Source organism: Schistocerca americana, chromosome 1 (genome assembly GCF_021461395.2).
Source record: "Schistocerca americana isolate TAMUIC-IGC-003095 chromosome 1, iqSchAmer2.1, whole genome shotgun sequence".
In the NCBI taxonomy this organism is placed as follows: domain Eukaryota; kingdom Metazoa; phylum Arthropoda; class Insecta; order Orthoptera; family Acrididae; genus Schistocerca; species Schistocerca americana.
Genome location: NC_060119.1, coordinates 708,115,591 through 708,133,426, shown reverse-complemented (window position 1 = coordinate 708,133,426; position 17,836 = coordinate 708,115,591). Strand labels below are relative to the sequence as shown.

The 17,836-nt window shown below is 40.4% G+C and overlaps 1 protein-coding gene across 2 annotated transcripts in view; it reads left to right on the top strand.

Moving 5' to 3' along the window:
• Nucleotides 1-17,836, top strand: part of LOC124609918 (sex determination protein fruitless-like) — a 458,799-nt gene that overhangs the window by 325,743 nt on the left and 115,220 nt on the right. The window lies entirely within an intron of this gene.

The window sequence follows — 17,836 nt, the reverse complement described above, 5'->3', positions numbered from 1 at the left end:
GAGTCACCTAGTGCATAAATTATTCAACACAAGCAGAGTTAGAGTAGTGGCCATTTCTGTGCCAGCTGGTACTATCAATAATAATTTATCTGCACTACAGTTGTATCTTATTCTGAACTGTCCTTTAAAGTGCTTAATTTCTATCTGTGTTTTCACACCTTAAAGCAAAAGGAGGAAAAGCAACAGTCTTATGATGGAGATCCAGTTGTGCATCCATATCCTAATTCTATAAATGAACTCCTCATCCAGGCTGTGAAGGCCCAAGGGTCGTCAACCAGCTGGCATGTCATGTGGTATGGAGGGGCATGTGGTCAGTAAATCACTCTCCTGACTGCTTTGCGGACTTTCCAGACTATGGAGTCACTACTGTTCAGTCAAGTAACTCCTCAATTGGCATCATGAGGGTGAGTGCACCCCGTACCAGTCCTTTCACCAAGGAAAAATCCTTGGCAGTACTGGGGATCAAACCTGGGGTCTCTGCATGGCAGTCTGCTAAGCTGACCACTCAGCTACAGAGGCAGACATCCTAATTCTCTACCTCTCATTAATTAGTATCCCGTCACATATAGTACAAGAGAAAAGTTACTTTTCTTATCACAAAATCACCCAGTCGTGTATAGTGCAGAAGAAAAGTTACTTTCCTCCTCACACCTCTGAAATCTTTTTGAAGTACACTTTATTTTCATGTAGCTCTCTCGAGTTCTGAGCATTAACAGAATACTGCCAACAGATGGTAGCACTTTTTACTGTAAAACTGTTACTCTTGTTTTACAATATAATAATCAATTAATGACACTGCACATTTGTTCAGGAGTGCTAGGGTGTTTTCATATTGCAGTCTCTCTGTTTTGTTGTTATTGACATTCCTAATTATGTTTTGTGTCCATTAACATAATTTATTCTGTCAGATAACAATACTTTATTCTTTCTGTACATTCATTATCATATGTCAGAGAGCATGCATTGTGCATTCATTTAAGTGTACCGTCCTTACATTATACACCTCCTCCTTTACCTTCCTAAAGTAACAGTATGCTGGGAAGATAGTATTGTTTCTTTCCCTAGAAAAACGCATCATTGTTCTGGATTTTGTGTTTTGCATTAATTTTTTTTCTATTTTTACAATGTCTCTGTTAATCTGCACATATTCTGAATGGTGCAATAGGAAACATGATGGTTCACATGCAGCAAACAAGCTAATATTTTTCCTATACAATATAAGAATTGTAGAAGTTTTCTGATGATATATGTCATGATAAACTGAATATACCATATGAGTACACATTTTGCAGGTTTCTCTGCAACATCAAAAGTGAGAAATTTCATCTGTGTGCCTGAAGTTTTAGTTTTGTGCCTCTCATAATTGACTTTGAAGTCTTGTCTGTAATGGCTAATGTAAAAGTTAATGAATTTCAAAAACAAATTGGTAAGGTTTTCATCAAACTCAAGTAGTATCTGATTGTGCATCTTTATTATGGTACCTTTTATTTTAAGCCACTAGTACCTCGTATATACTGTATGTACTGTCAAGACATAACAGAAGTGTTTTGAAAAACGTCAACATAAAAACATCTGATGCTGACATGTCCACTAAATTTATCCAGTTTCTATGCTGCTGGTACAAAAACTGTGCATAATTTTTAGAAGTCTTGGTGTAACAGACATCAGAAAAACTCTTTTTCCCATCCGTTTCTTTCAGTGCACCTTTCATAAGAACTTACCGTGGGTGATTGATGTTAAAAAAGAAATATCAAGAATTTACATCAGAATGATGACAGACACACCAACTCACACTGCAGAATTCAACTCATTGTCTGTTTACTACATGAATGGGGCCAATGGTCTGATTTATTAGTCATATTAACATTAAAATCTAAAACTAAATGTCAGGTATTTGTATTTGAGATCACTGACAAAAAGTGCAATTTCTTACTTTTTCAGAAACTCACCTTTATATATCACAGTTTCTCTTCTCCAATTTGGTTGTACCGGTGTGTCCTGTTGAACTAATTACTGAAGACTTCACTATTATGGGAAGGTTTTTCAGGAATATTTCATAGTCAGATATTGCCACATCCAGAAATTCAAAACAGGAATCATACGTGACTTCTTTCCCTACTGAAGGCAATATAACAAACATGTATGCCAAGATTGGGTCAAAGATAGAGTAAGAAATGTATGATTTTGAGTGATTACATCTTGGAAACACTACATTCTTTTGAAAATATTGGGAGGTCTTCTTTCAGTATAGCAATTTTCTGTTAATATCATTGTGTTCATCTACAGTGAAGATGTGCATGCCATTCCTTTGTGCTTATTTCTTGCTCATGTAACTTTTGTTGGATGATAATCATTACAGGGTAAATAAATGTATGAACAACTCTGTACCTGTGTAGTATTATTGTAGCCGCATTTTAGCACAAGTGGAATGGTGTATATCAATTTTAACAAGTCAGAATTAAATTTATTAACAATCCACCTGTAATTCACCTGACATGGACCTGGTGCAACATAACTTACCATTTTAGGTCATCCTCCTGCTATAAATAGTCCTAGTGGACATTCGTTAAATAAAATACACAACACAGTAGCAAATGATTTTCACTTTTTCCATATTTATGCCACATAATATTCCTTTTCTGATGTTCAACTCTGTAATATATGTGAGTCTCTGTATTTGAACCAGATCAGCAAATAACACTAATTGAAAAACATTCACGAAGTTCATTGGTGGCAAATTAACATATTCCTTTACATGACTCTGATAAACATACTGACTTCACATTTTAACAGCATGGAGTTAACTGTCTGAGAAACAAGTGAAGTTTGCAGTTACACTAGTAGTCCATGGCTGAAAAGTTACATAGTGAGCTCTTACTCATAACTACATGGTTTTAATGTAATAATAAGTAATCAAATGATATTAATGTATTAAATGCTGAATTTTGACTGTCTAAGATTTTACATGTTATGCCTCTTTATACATGAGCTTAATATTTAAAATAACAATTTCTTGAAATACAAGCTTGTAACATGTTACATAGGTAGTAACATAAAACTCAGGAAAATGAAAAGAAACAGAGACGACAGTCAGTGATGTAAGTTTGTTTAACTAATAGAGGATATCCAGAAAACACTAAAAATAATAGGTACTATTTATGAGGTTGATTTTAAGATACACAAGGATTTTCAAACCCACCAAAAAGTTTAGACAAAGTGAAATTTTCTGATTGGAATAATTAACTAACCGACAAGTTATTTTTATGCAAATTTGCATTTTTGGACACACAGAAATTGGGGTTATGGAACTACGGTAGTGAATTCTGATGAAAAGAAGTAAATTTTAAGATATTAATGTTCTGGAACTTCCAAATACAAATAATTTTTGAAATACAAAGTTTTTGGAAAGAGTAACGTGTTTATTACAAATAGGAAAATGGGGACTTTCAAATAATCTGTACTAATTTAGAAACAAACAACTACTTGCTTATAGAATATTTCACATTCACATGGTTTGCAAATGTAGTAAATCATGAATATTTTTTTGGAAACAAGATTATCTTCACTGACTGAGAAATTACAAACTAAATAAGAAAGTTGTGAATATCATCACTTAAATAAGTAATAAAAGATATTTTGAATGAGTGTTATATGTGTACTGTTAACAAAACAGGAACAGACAAGTGGGGAAAAAATAACATTGATGCCAAGAGTGATTTAAGAAGAAGTAGCATATTTCCAAGTTTCTCTGTTACTCACTGACAGAAGTTCAAAGTGCTGAGAATTCTGCCACTGTATTCAATAATATTGTTTGTACTGATTGAAAATCCATCTGACATGAAGCCCAATGTGTGAGGTTTCGAGAGACATGCAGTGATCAGCTCTTCAGATGGTGGGAAAGTGCAGTAGATATCATCTTAGATCATTCTTCAGTAACAGCTACTGCTATTCAGGAATTGGTATTTATTTTTGAAAGAATTTTGCTTGTGGCATATTAAGAATCAGTTCACTCAGAACAACTGACTCTAAACCACTTATTTAAACAAGAGAAAGAAAGTGATCATTAAATGTTTTATAGTAATGAAGCCAACTAAATATAGATTTATCTCACTAAAAAAGTGAATGAAAAATTTATCAAAAAACAAAGATGATGTGACTTACCAAACGAAAGTGCTGGCAGGTCAAAAGACACACAAACATACACACAAAATTCAAGCTTTCGCAACAAACTGTTGCCTCATCAGGAAAGAGGGAAGGAGAGGGAAAGACGAAAGGATGTGGGTTTTAAGGGAGAGGGTAAGGAGTCATCTCAATCCCGGGAGCGGAAAGACTTACCTTAGGGGGAAAAAAGGACGGGTATACACTCGCACACACACACGTATCCATCCACACATATACAGACACAAGCAGACATATTTAAATGGTCTTTAAATATCTCTGCTTGTGTCTGTATATGTGTGGATGGATATATGTGTGTGTGCGAGTGTATACCCGTCCTTTTTTCCCCCTAAGGTAAGTCTTTCCACTCCCAGGATTGGGATGACTCGTTACCCTCTCCCTTAAAACCCACATCCTTTCATCTTTCCCTCTCCTTCCCTATTTCCTGATGAGGCAACAGTTTGTTGCGAAAGCTTGAATTTTGTGTGTATGTTTGTGTTTGTTTGTGTGTCTTTCGACCTGCCAGCGCTTTCATTTGGTAAGTCACATCATCTTTGTTTTTTGATAAATTTTTCCCACGTGGATTGTTTCCCTCTATTATATTAAAAAAGTGAATGTGTACATTTGAGTGCTTTTGCCTCTGTATGACATGTTGTTGTTGTTGTTGTGGTCTTCAGTCCTGAGACTGGTTTGATGCAGCTCTCCATGCTACTGTATCCTGTGCAAGCTTCTTCATCTCCCAGTACCTACTGCAGCCTACATCCTTCTGAATCTGGTTAGTGTATTCATCTCTTGGTCTCCCTCTACGATTTTTACCCTCCACGCTGCCCTCCAGTACGAAATTGGTGATCCCATGATGCCTCAGAACATGTCCTACCAACCGATCCCTTCTTCTAGTCAAGTTGTGCCACAAACTCCTCTTCTCCCCAATTCTATTCAGTACCTCCTCATTAGTTATGTGATCTAGCCATCTAATCGTCAGCATTCTTCAGTAGCACCACATTTGAAAAGCTTCTATTCTCTTGTTGTCTACACTATTTATCGTCCATGCTTCACTTCCATACATGGCTACACTCCATACAAATACTTTCAGAAACGACTTCCTGATACTTATATCAATACTCGATGTTAACTAATTTCTCTTCTTCAGAAACGCTTTCCTTGCCATTGCCAGTCTACATTTTATATCCTCTCTACTTCGACCATCATCAGTTATTTTGCTCCCCAAATAGCAAAACTCCTTTACTACTTTCAGTGTCTCATTTCCTAATCTAATTCCCTCAGCATCACCCGATTTAATTCGGCTACATTCCATTATCCTCGTTTTGCTTTTGTTGATGTTCGTCTTATACCCTCTTTTCAAGACACTGTCCATTCCGTTCAACTGCTCTTCCAAGTCCTTTGCTGTCTCTGACAGACATAGTGCTTTTATTTCTGTTTTGTCAATGGTATGCATGTACTCCAGAAAAATCTTGAAATTAAAACAAATTTAATAGGTACATACTGTTAAACTAAGTGCAGGAAGAGCATTAATTACTGGGAGAAGATTTGGAGTGACTGAGGTTACATATATTTTAAAATGGCATTCAAAAATGATACTTGAAGGCTATTACAAATCTTTTCACATGAAGAAAAGCTGTATGTGTAGTACATTGAGCACACAAGATTTTTATTGAGAAATGAATTTTAGTTCCACTGCAGTTATTGGATGGGCTTACAATGTCTGATTTAAGCTGATCCATTAATTTCATGACATAAACACTGCATTGATGCACATGTATCCCATTTTTTGGGAATTCCAGAAAACACATGATGCTGCATGGTAGGCACTGTTAATCTCAGGCTCTCCTATTTGAGACACATTAGAAGCCAACACTTGTTCAATTGGCTACCTCCAACAATCCTATTAGTTGCCATCTTGGGCTAGCAAAACTCTGAGATAGGGTAGCAATGCACTTCTCATCTTTAGCAGAAGTTCACCAGTAAGTTTAACAGGCAAATAAAATATCCAGAAAAGATATTATAAATTACTGATGACTTGTTTTATTCAAATTTTATTTTTATGAACTAAAATTTGTTTAATCTGTTATTGCATACCTAATGAAGATATTGATATTAAACAATGGAAAATCCAGGGATGGAATGTAACAATATTATGAAAAGGAAAGTTGGTACTCACCATATAGCAGCAGTCCTGAGTCACAGATAGGTACAACAAAAAGTCTGTTCTAAATAAAGCTTTCAGCCTGTAAGGCCTTCGTCGAAAACAGATATCTCTCTCTCTCTCTCTCTCTCTCTCTCTCTCTCTCTCTCTCTCTCTCTCTCTCTCTCTCACACACACACACACACACACACACACACACACACACACACACGCATGCACACACACACACACACAAATCAGTAGTACCAGTTCATGATGGGAGTGGCGACTGCCTAACTCAGTTCACTCCTCCATCTAACCATGATCCATCCGCAAGGCCCCCAAACCATCCCCTGTTAACTTTCCAGAATTTCTTATCCTCGAACCTTGCCTCACTATTATTCCCCAAGTCCCTCAACGTGCAAACTGACCTTACATCCACAGCAAGAACTGCAGTCCACCATTTACAATCTGATCCCGACCTTATAATCCTACGTGCAGACAAAAGGCTCCACCACTGTTGTTTTGAACCACAAGGATTACCTGGCAAAAGGACTCCTCCAGCTGTCAGATACATCCACAAACCTTGCCACAGTGACCCCATTCCAGAAATCCAGCAGGATCTCCAGTCACTTCTCAAATCCTTAGGCCCATCCCATAACCTCTCCCTGGAGCTCATCTCTCTGTTTTGACGCGCAAGTTGCCGAAGTGGCATCATATCAAAAGAGTTACACCGGCGAACGGTCTATCTGACGGGAGGTCCTAGTCACATGACATTAATATATCTCTCTGTTCATCCCTACCACTCCCCACACTCGTACCTACTACATGCTTCCTAAGTCCATAAACCCAACCACCCAGGATACCCCATTGTGGCTGGTTACTGAGAGAATTTATCCTCTCAAAAACCAACACCTTGAACATGCTGCCCAGAACCTACCCTTCTATATAAAAGATACCTAACATTTCTTCCACTGCCCCTGCCCCTTTACCACATGGTGCCATGCTCGTCACTATTGATGCCACCTCCCTTTATACTAACATCCTTAATGCCCATGGCCTTAGCACTATTGAACACTACCTTTCCCAATGCCCAACAGATTCCAAACCAACAACTTCCTTCCTAGACGCCATGACCAGCTATATCCTCAATCAGAATTACTTCTCCTCTGAAGGTATTACCTACAAACAAGTCTGAAGTGCAGCTATGGGCACCCTCATGGCACCATCCTGTGCCAATCTATTCATGGGCCATCTAAAGGAAACCTTCCTAAACACCTACAATCCTAAACCCCTCCCTGGTTCAGATTCACTGATGACACCTTCATGATTTGGATCGAGGGTGAGGACACCCTATCCAGATTCCTCTAGAACCTCAACAACTTCTCCTTCATTTGCTTCACTTGGTCCTACTCAACCCCACAAGCCACTATTGTAGATGTTGACCTCCACCTCAAAGATGGCTACGTCAGCACCTCCATCCATGTCAAACCTCCTGACCACCAACAATACCTCTGCTTTGGTAGGTGCCACCCATTCCATACCAAGAAGTCCCTTCCATACAGCCTAGCTACCCGTGATCACTGCATCTGCAGGGACAAGCAGTCTCTCTCAAAATATACCAAGGGTCTCACAGACCATAATTATCCTTCCAATCTTGTACAAAAACAAATTTCCCATGGCTTATTTTTCCAGTCTCCTACCATCTCCCAAAGTCCCACTGTCCAGCCACAGAGCATTCCCCTTGTAACTCAGTACCAACCAGGAGTGTAGCAACTGAATTACATTCTCCGCCTGGGTTTGGACTGCCTATTGTTGTGCCCTGAAATGAGAAATGTCCTGCCCACTATCATTCCCACCTCTCCCACAGTGGTATTCCGCCTTCCACCGAAACTACACAATATACTCATCCATCCCTACACAGCCCCTGCTCCCAGCACCTTACCTCATGGCTCGTACCCCTGTAATAGACCTAGAAGCAAGCCCTGATCCTCCCACCACCACCTACTCCAGTTTGATCACAAACCTCACCTATCCCATCAAACGCAGGGCTATCTGTGAAACCAGTCATGTGATCTACAAGCTTAGCTGCGACCACTGTGCTGCACTCTATGTGGGCATGACAACCAACAAACTGTCTGTCCATATGAATGGGCATCTACAAACTGTGGCCAAGAAACAAGTGCATCACCCGGTTGCTGAGCATGCTGCCAAACATGACATCCTTCATTCAACAGCCTGTGCCATATGGATACTTCCCACCAACACTAGCTTTTCTGAATTGCACAGGTGGGAACTTCCCTGCAGTATATCCTACATTCCCGTAACCCTCCTGGCCTCAACCTTTGTTAGTCATTGTTCTCACCCATCCAGCTTCCCTGTTTCCATTCCAGCACTACAAAGGGTGTCTGAAAAGTCCGTGCAAAAATAAAAACTACTTCCGTGTTTGGGGTAAACCTTTTTTATTTTTTGACATAGTCTCCATTTAGACTTATACACTTCATCCAATGCTGTTCTAATTTATTGATCCCTTCCAAATAATAGGAATTGTTCAAGTCTGCAACACAGCTATTAGTTGCTGCAATCACTTTCTCGTTTGAATAAAATCTTTGTCCTGTCAGCTATTTCTTCAGATTGGGGAACAAATAGTAGACCGAGGGAGCCAAGTCTCGAGAATAGGGGGGATGTGAAATGAGTTGGAATCCTATTTCCATTAATTTTGTGACCACAACTGCTGACGAGGGTTGCTGATGCATTGTCGTGATGGAATAGGACTTTTTTGCGGTCCAATTGCCAGCATTTTTCTTACAGATCAGTTTTCAAAAGGTCCAATAACGATGAATAATATGCACTTGTAATAGTTTTACCCTTTTCCACATAGTCGATGAGGATTATCCCTTGTGAATCCCAAAAGACAGTCACCATAACCTTTCCGGCTGAAGGAATGGTCTTTGCCTTTTTGGTGCACTTTCTGCTTTGGTAACCCATAGATTGTTGTTTGTTTGGTCTCAGGAGTATAGTAATGTATCCCTGTTTCATTGACAGTGACAAAACAGTGCTTAAAAGTCCTGTGGATTCTTCCTGATCAGCTGCAAACCATCCTTGCAACACTTCACACAATTCCATTTTTGGTCAAGAGTGAGCAATTGTGGAACCCATCTTGTGGATAGCTTTCTCATGTCCAAATTTTTATGCCAAATATTATGTACCCATTCATTCAAGATGCCCACAGCACCATCAATCTCATGCACCTTAACTCTTCTGTCATCCATCACCATATCATGGATTTTATCAATAATTTCTGGAGTTGTAACCTCCACAGGGTGTCCAGAAAGTTCAGCATCACTTGTGCCCATAAGGCCACTCCAGAAATTTTGAAACCACTTATAACCTGTTCTAATCGAAGGTGCAGAGTCACCATAATGTTTATCTCTTTAGTCTCCTGAGGCGTTTTGCCTTTCATAAAGAAATGTTTAATCACCACACAAAATTATTGTTCATCCATTTTTTGACAATTACTTGACTTCCTTGATTCACAAGAATGCCAAACACAAAGAAATCGACCAATATGGCTGAAACTTGGCTTGTGTTCTTTCGAAAGATGCTACTAACTAAACATGACCTCGATACGTGCTGGTGATGCCATCTCTCAGACTTTGCGTGGACTTTTCAAACGCCCCTCATATACAGCCCTCATACCACCATCGCACCCAGTCTTTTTACTTTTCTCCTTCTCTGCTACCCTCTCTCCCCACCTCTCCCCTGCCCTCCATCTAACTTCCCAACTGCACATAGCTGCCCTACCCTCTCCACCGCATCTCTGCATGCTCCCTAGTAGCACTGCACTGTCCGCCACTCCTACCCTACTATCCCTCCCTCTCCCCACCGTAGCCTCTGCCTTACCCCCACCCAGTCACCACTCCCATCATGTACTGCTGCTGCTCACAGTGTGGCTACAGTTGCCTTAGACTGCAGTCACATGTGTGAGTTGTGCATTTGCATGTGTCTGTGTGTGCGTGTGTGTGTCGTCTATTTTTGACAAAGGCCTTATGGGCCGAAAGTCTTATTTGGAACAGTCTTTTTGTTGTGGCTATCTGTGAATCAGTATCTTCACTTTATGCTGAGTAGCAACTTTCCTTTTCAAGATATTGATATTACATACACAATGTGACTCAATGCATTTGTGAGATGTGGGGTACCAGTGGTGTGATAGCAGATTAGTGACACAGTGTAGATATACAATTTCCACACTATTTGTTGGTAAGCACATGTACATAAAGCATGTAAGCATTACAAGCAAACAGAGCATACTAACTCCCACTTCCTCGCAGGGCAGCAATCTTCATTTCATGTGAGGAGAAGCTGTGGTGGAGCATCGTCTGTTGTAAGTGATGTAGGCGGCTGTGTGATGGTAGATGTGATGGGAGACACATCATAGTCAGCAAGGTGCACCGGAGGGTGCAGGACACACCCAAATCGCGACGTCGGTGGTGTGATTAGCAGGTTGCCACCAGGAGCATTAGCAGATAAGGAAGTAGCCTCGGTGGCGTCTTTTATAGTTGGTGACTCAGTGGCGGCCTTTACAGAGTGATGCATGTTGATGGCATTGTCTTGCATTGTTGCATACAGAGGAGGCATTGTGGAGCTGGTGGTGGTGTAAGCTGGTGCAGTGACAATGAGTGTACCGTCTGCTGAGAAATGGGAGGTGAGTCCTGCCATGTCAACTTCCGGTGGGACAAGAGTGTGTGGATGAAACAGTGTATGACAGTGCTTGCACCTGAGTGCATGTTCTCGTAGGTAGTGATAACCATGAGATCGGTATCAAGTAATGTGACGGATATGCCATCAGGTAGAAAATCATGGTGATTTGCACACACTTGTAAATTGACTAGCATGTGCGCAGGAGGTGGTGGGCTGGGAAGTGTCGATTGTGACAAATCCAGTAAGTCACACTGGTTGAAGCCGGGTCACCAACACTGTTGTTTGTTTTCCAGCAATTACTATATTAAAAGTGTTTGTATCATATTTCAACATTGGTCCTGTAAATGGCAATTGTAGGGTGTGTTTCACTGTGTTTGTACGTATTATCACATGAGAACATGTGGCCAGGTCTTTACAAATGAAAAGTCTTTGTGTCATATGATGGGAGGGGGGTAGCACATGGATGGTTTGTATATGCGTGTACATGTGCACAACTAAGTCTAGTACGTCCTTGTCTGTGAGGACTGTTCCTTGTGCTACGAATTCAGCTGGAAGAGTGAGGGGCTTCTTGTATAGTATTTTGACAAGTGGCATGTCAAGGTCATTTTCATGTGCCACGCAAATGACCAGGAGAACCAATGGAAGGAGCCTCCACCCATGATTCTGAGTGGCACATAAGAGCAGCTTTCGTTGTCCGATGACACTGTACACAAGGCCATGGGATTGGGGTAGTAGGCAGTTGCATGGTACTGGTGGCCTCCGCATGGGGGCATAAGTCATTGAACTGTTGGGATTGGGCTGATCCTGGTGTACTGTTGAGGAGGCCAGGGAGCTGAATCTGGCACTCCAACTGTTGACAAAAAGTTTTGCTACTGTCTCTGCTGATATGCCGGAAATGGGTGTGGCCTCCACCCATTGTGTCACATGATCTATCACTCATAGAATGTAATGGTAGCCATGCAGTTCCGGGAGTGGCCCTGTGATGTCAATGTGGATGTGCTGGAACTGCTCATTTGGAATCAGGAATTTAGCCAATGGGGTCTTTGTATGGTGGCCAGTTTTTGCCTCTTGGCGTGGAATGCAAGTCCTTGTTCATGTGGCACAGTCCTCTTTAATATTAGGCCACACAAACAATTCCGTGATGAGGCATACAGCAGGGCACACAGCCGGATGAGCAAGGTTGAGGAGAAAGTCAAATATTGTTCTGCAATATGGCTCTGGGACAACTGGTCCGATCTGTCTGTCTGACACATCACACCAAACTTGTTTGGTCATGTCAGGTAGTGTGTTGCAATTGGGGTCTGCTGTCTGGTTTGTTAAACAAGCTGTTGAGATCATCATCTGTCACTTCTGCATCAGTGATTCTATTGAAGTCTAACTAGGCAGAGGTAGCTGCAATATGGCAAAGACAGTCCACCACAATATTATCAGCACATTTAACATATCACAGTTGGTAGTGAGCTGTGGTATGAAATCTTGGTGGAGGAATCTCTTGGGTGCAGAATCCGCTGAAGGGTTGTGGAATGCATCTGCCAGTGGGCATTGGTCTATATGTGTGGTAACGAGTGTCCCTTCAGAGTCATCTTAAAAGGGACAGACTGCTTCATATATGACTAGTAATTCACAGTCAAATGTAGACCATTTTTTGTGGGTGTCAGTAAGTGTGCGTAAGAAAAACATGAGCAGCTCAGTGATTCCACTGATCTCTTGCTGTAAAGCAGTCATGATCACAAGGTCGCTAGCATCAGATACAATAATTAGATCTGCATCAGGTGATGCGTAGGTGAGGGTCATGGTGTGCAACAGGTGCTCTTTTATTTTTTCAAAGGCCACCTGCATTTGCAGAGCCCAATTTAGGTGTCTTTTACTAGATGTATTCTTGTCATGCAATGCTTAGGGGAGTGGTAGCAAAGTCTCATCAGTGTGTGACAGTTGATTCCTGTAGAAATTTATGACCCCCAAAGACCTACACAGCTCTAGGTAGTTGTTGGGAAGTGGGAGGAGGCGTATCTAGTCAGTTTTCTCAGGAGTAGGACACACCCCGGATGCATCAACAGGGTGTCTGACAGAGGTCACATGGGGTTGCAGAAGTTGGCGCATGTCACTGTTTATCACAGCGCCATGAAAGGCCAGCTTCTCAAGGATGATATGCTGGTGATCTAGTTCATTTTGTGAAAAGATTACGATGTCATCTAGGTAGTCATAAAAAAAAAGCAAATTCAACAGTACACTACCAATAAACCTTTGCCATGTCTGTGCCGCGTTTTTTAGTCCATACCGCATGTAAAGGAACTTGAAGAGACTGCATGGCATGATTGAAACAGTTAAACAGTTTATGATGTGTGTTCATCTGCAATTGGAATTTGCAGATATGCTGTTTTGCAATCGACAACACAAAAATTTTTTTTCACCAGGCCAAGATTTGGGAAAAATCAAGCAAGTCCAGAATGGGGTAGCTGTCAATGATTATACAGGCATTGAGGTAGTGGTAGTCACTGCATAGGTGCCAAGTACTATTTGTTTTAGGAACTAGTTTAATTGGGGAGGCCCAAGCACTATCTGATGTCCTGACTATGCCAGCTTGCAAAAGCTCATCCGACACAGCTTTTGATGCTTTAAGTTTGTGAGAAGCCAGACAACATTGGTGATGAAGGACAGGGGACCTGGTGTGGTTGTAATGTGGAAGACTGCACCATCCCGCATGGTACAAATGGTGTGTGATCTAATGGGGGAGCATGGAACGAGTCCAGGAAGCATAATGGGGGAGCATGGAGCAAGTCCAGGAAGTGAGGCATGACGTGATTTGCCGTTACTGTTAGTGTCACACAGCACTGTCTCAGGAGTGTACTTGAGTGAGGGTTGTAATGCTTCACCATCCTGAGAAGTGTCCATAGTATCGGCAGATGCTAGTAATCTGTATTGAGATGATAAATCTCATCAAGATGCTGTTGAGTTGCATGTAGTGATGCTGTGGTGTCCACGATTTGTCTCTGTAGTTGTTCGTTAGTGAGGCACATGACCTCATTGTCATGGTGTAGTGGTGAAAATTTGGCTGCCTTTAAGCACAGCAGGTTGAAAAGTGCTTCACTTTGTAGTTTCAGGACAAATGATGTGTTGAGTGATGGCAGCATGACCAAAATCATTGCAGTGCCAGCAGGTAGTGTATCACTGACCACACCACAGACCAACTAATGGCCATCCAGTTGTAATAGGGGCATGAGATTTAAATTTGATAGTAATTGGTAGTTCCAGAGGAAGTCAGCTCCCAGAACTGGTTCAACATCACCGCCACTAGGACTCTCCAAAGTATTTGTGTAACTGTGCCAAGGTCGAGTGTGATGTGTGGAGTTCCAGAAACTGTGATTACAGAGTCATTGGTAGCGCACAGTTCCAGTAGTGATGGTGACAGTGTAGTAGGTGCAAGACCAGATGGTTGAGTTCTCAAATTGGCCCTGGAGTCAGTGGACAAATAGTTGTGGACCATCTGCCCATTGAAACACTCTGTCGGTGCTGTTTTGTTGTGGTGTGCAGAGGTGTCTTGCTAATGAAAAGTAGCCTTGTGCACCTACATCATGTCACAAACTGCAGCAGCATTATTGTGTGTTGGGTACAGAAGAAAGCAATGCACTTGATTGGCACGGCTTTTGTTTATACACAGAGTCAGGGCAGTGGCCAGCTGAGAGGGTGACAAACTAGGCTGTCTTGGTAGATGACTGTTGTCATTGTGTATCTGTGCCAAGGTCGAGTCTGATGTGTGGAGTTCCAGAAACTGTGATTACAGAGTCATTGGTAGCGTGCAGTTCCAGTAGTGATGGTGACAGTGTAGTAGGTGCGAGAGCAGATGGTTGAGTTCTCAAATTGGCCCTGGAGTCAGTGGACAAATAGTTGTGGACCATTACGGTATATTAATAATTTTTACTTATGGACCGTCTGACAGCAACTGAATAAAACACCTAAACATGATGCTCTATGAGACTCATCTAGAGTTGGCAAAAAACGTAGGAAACGCCGCAGTTTTCGTGGCACTAGTAGAAAAAACTGAACACAACACATATACAGCAATGAAACATTTACAAACCAAACATAAACAGAAGATAATGAAACTAACAGTAAAAAAGACGCAAAAACACATTTACATTTTAAATGTGAAACCACATGAACACCAACACACATTCCATCCATGCTTAGTTAACCTAACAGACACAGAACTACACGAAAATGAAAAAATGCTCTTGGAAAAAGGTTTGAAACACTGCACCAATAGCAAAGTGAACAATCAACACAAAGAAAATCTCATAGTAGAAACCGAACACATCCTTACACGTGAAGAACAACAAAATAATTGTGAAATAAACATAGGACTGACAGGAGAACTAGTAAAAGAAGAAATAAAAGGCATAATAAAACAAACACAGCAGACACACAATGAGAACAGCCAAACAGAAGCAACTACTATGAAAAGGTTAAAACAAAAGTTAACAGACAATAACGTATTAATAACAAGAGCAGAGAAGGGAAATGTAACAATACTCATGTATAAAGAGCAATACAACACAAAAACCAAGGAATACATAAACACCAACGCCATACAAAAACTGAAGTCAGATCCAACTACACGATTCTGGGCAAATGTGAAACGAACACTGAAAAACATTGAACACACACTCACAGACAAACAGAAATACTACTTAACACAGAAAAACCCACAAGTACCGACACTCCGCAGTCAACCGAAAGTACATAAAGACGGAATGCCAATGAGAGCTGTTATCAACTTCAAGAAAGCCCCAACATACCACATAGCCAAACACCTCCAAAAGTTAGTTACAAAACACTATAAAGTAGAAAACAACAGAACAGTGATAAACACAGGAAACCTAATAGAAAACATACAGAACATACAGGTACCACACACAGCATCACTGATTTCATTCAATATAGAAAATATGTATACCTCCATCCCTATCACAGAAACAATAGAAATCATAGAACAAAATCTCTCATCCCACAGCAACCTCACCACATATGCAATAAAAGAAATAACAGATATGCTCAGACTGACAACTGAACAAAACTACTTTCAGTTTGAGAAAGAATATTATCTACAAACTGATGGACTGCCCATGGGATCCCCAATATCAGGAACACTAGCAAACATTTTCATCAGTCACCTAGAAAATCAGATATTTGATAAGATAACCACAAATGAAAGTTTCAAAATCATATATTGGTACAGATACGTGGATGACATTATTTGTCTGGTAGATGAGCCAAGTGAAAAAATAGATGAACTCCATTCAAAAATAAACAAAGCTCATCAGAACATAAAATTCACACTTGAAAAAGAAAAAGAAAATCAAATAAATTTTCTTGACATTGCAATTAAAAAAGAAAATTGTAAACATACATTTAACATCTTTAGAAAACCAACAGCCACAGACACAATAATACATTCCACATCCAACCACCCCCACAGCCAGAAACTTACAGCACTAAGACACATGTTAGATAGATTAAACAGAATCCCACTCAGCAAGAGAAACTATGAACAAGAAATGAGTACAATCACACAAATAGCTAGGAACAACGGGTATGACATACATGTGGTACACAAGCTCAATCAAAAAATAAAAACACAAATAAAAAAACAAACACAACAGTTCCACAATACAAAAGAACTCACAAGCTGAAAACTTACAAACACACTCAACAAACACACACAATGACAACACCACACAGAAAAGAACCAGATGGTACACCATGACCTACACACATAAACTAACACACAGAGTTGCAAACATCCTAAGGAGACAGGGCTTCAAAATAGCATATAAGCCTGAGCAAACCCTTCAATCACACCTAAGCCAGCCAGCTACCAAGAGAGACAAATTCCAACAATCAGGAATATATAAACTTGAATGTCAAAGTTGTGATGCAGTATACATAGGCATGACATGCAGGAATTTTCAAACTAGATACAAAGAACATATCAGATGTTGGAAGTATGAAACAAACCATTCCACATTTGCAGGGCATTTAAAACACTACAACCATCATCCTACAAACATGGAACAAGAAATGAAAATAATGAGAATAAGCAACCATGACAAACATCTTATACAAATGCAAGAAAACTTCCACATCCAGAAAGCCATAGCAGAAAACAAACATGTGATAAATGAACAAACACACATCAGCACAGGCTCCCTACTACACTTGGGGGGGGGGGGGGGGGGGAGGGGGGAACAACACCCTCTTCCCCACATCATCTGGACACACACACACACACACACACACACACACACACACACACACACATACAAAATACACACACACACAGCACAAAAAAATATATATCACACCAAAAAAAAAAAACACACACACACACACACACACACAAATGCATACACGAACAGACCATAGATACTTCAATAGTTACACTCATAAGTTTGGCAATAACATTCGATCTTTGGCAAAAACATTTGACAGTCGGCAACAGAAACCAAAACATTGCTTTAAAACAAGCAAATTGGCGTTCATAAGAAGAAGAACAACACCAAAAATGCAACAGGAGCGTAATATGTAGGAAATTGTCCACGCAACCTGTAAGTACAGTTCAAAACATTACTACTTAATAGGAAATACCAACCACCAGAACTGTTTATAACCTATAGGCACAATGACAAAAATGTAAATAAAATAGCTAACATATGTACATATTCCAGGCCACTGATGATGCCTTGCAGAAAATAAAGGCAAAACACGTATGGCACTAAAATTGTGTTTTATTCAGTTGCTGTCAGACGGTCCATAAGTAAAAATTATTAATATACC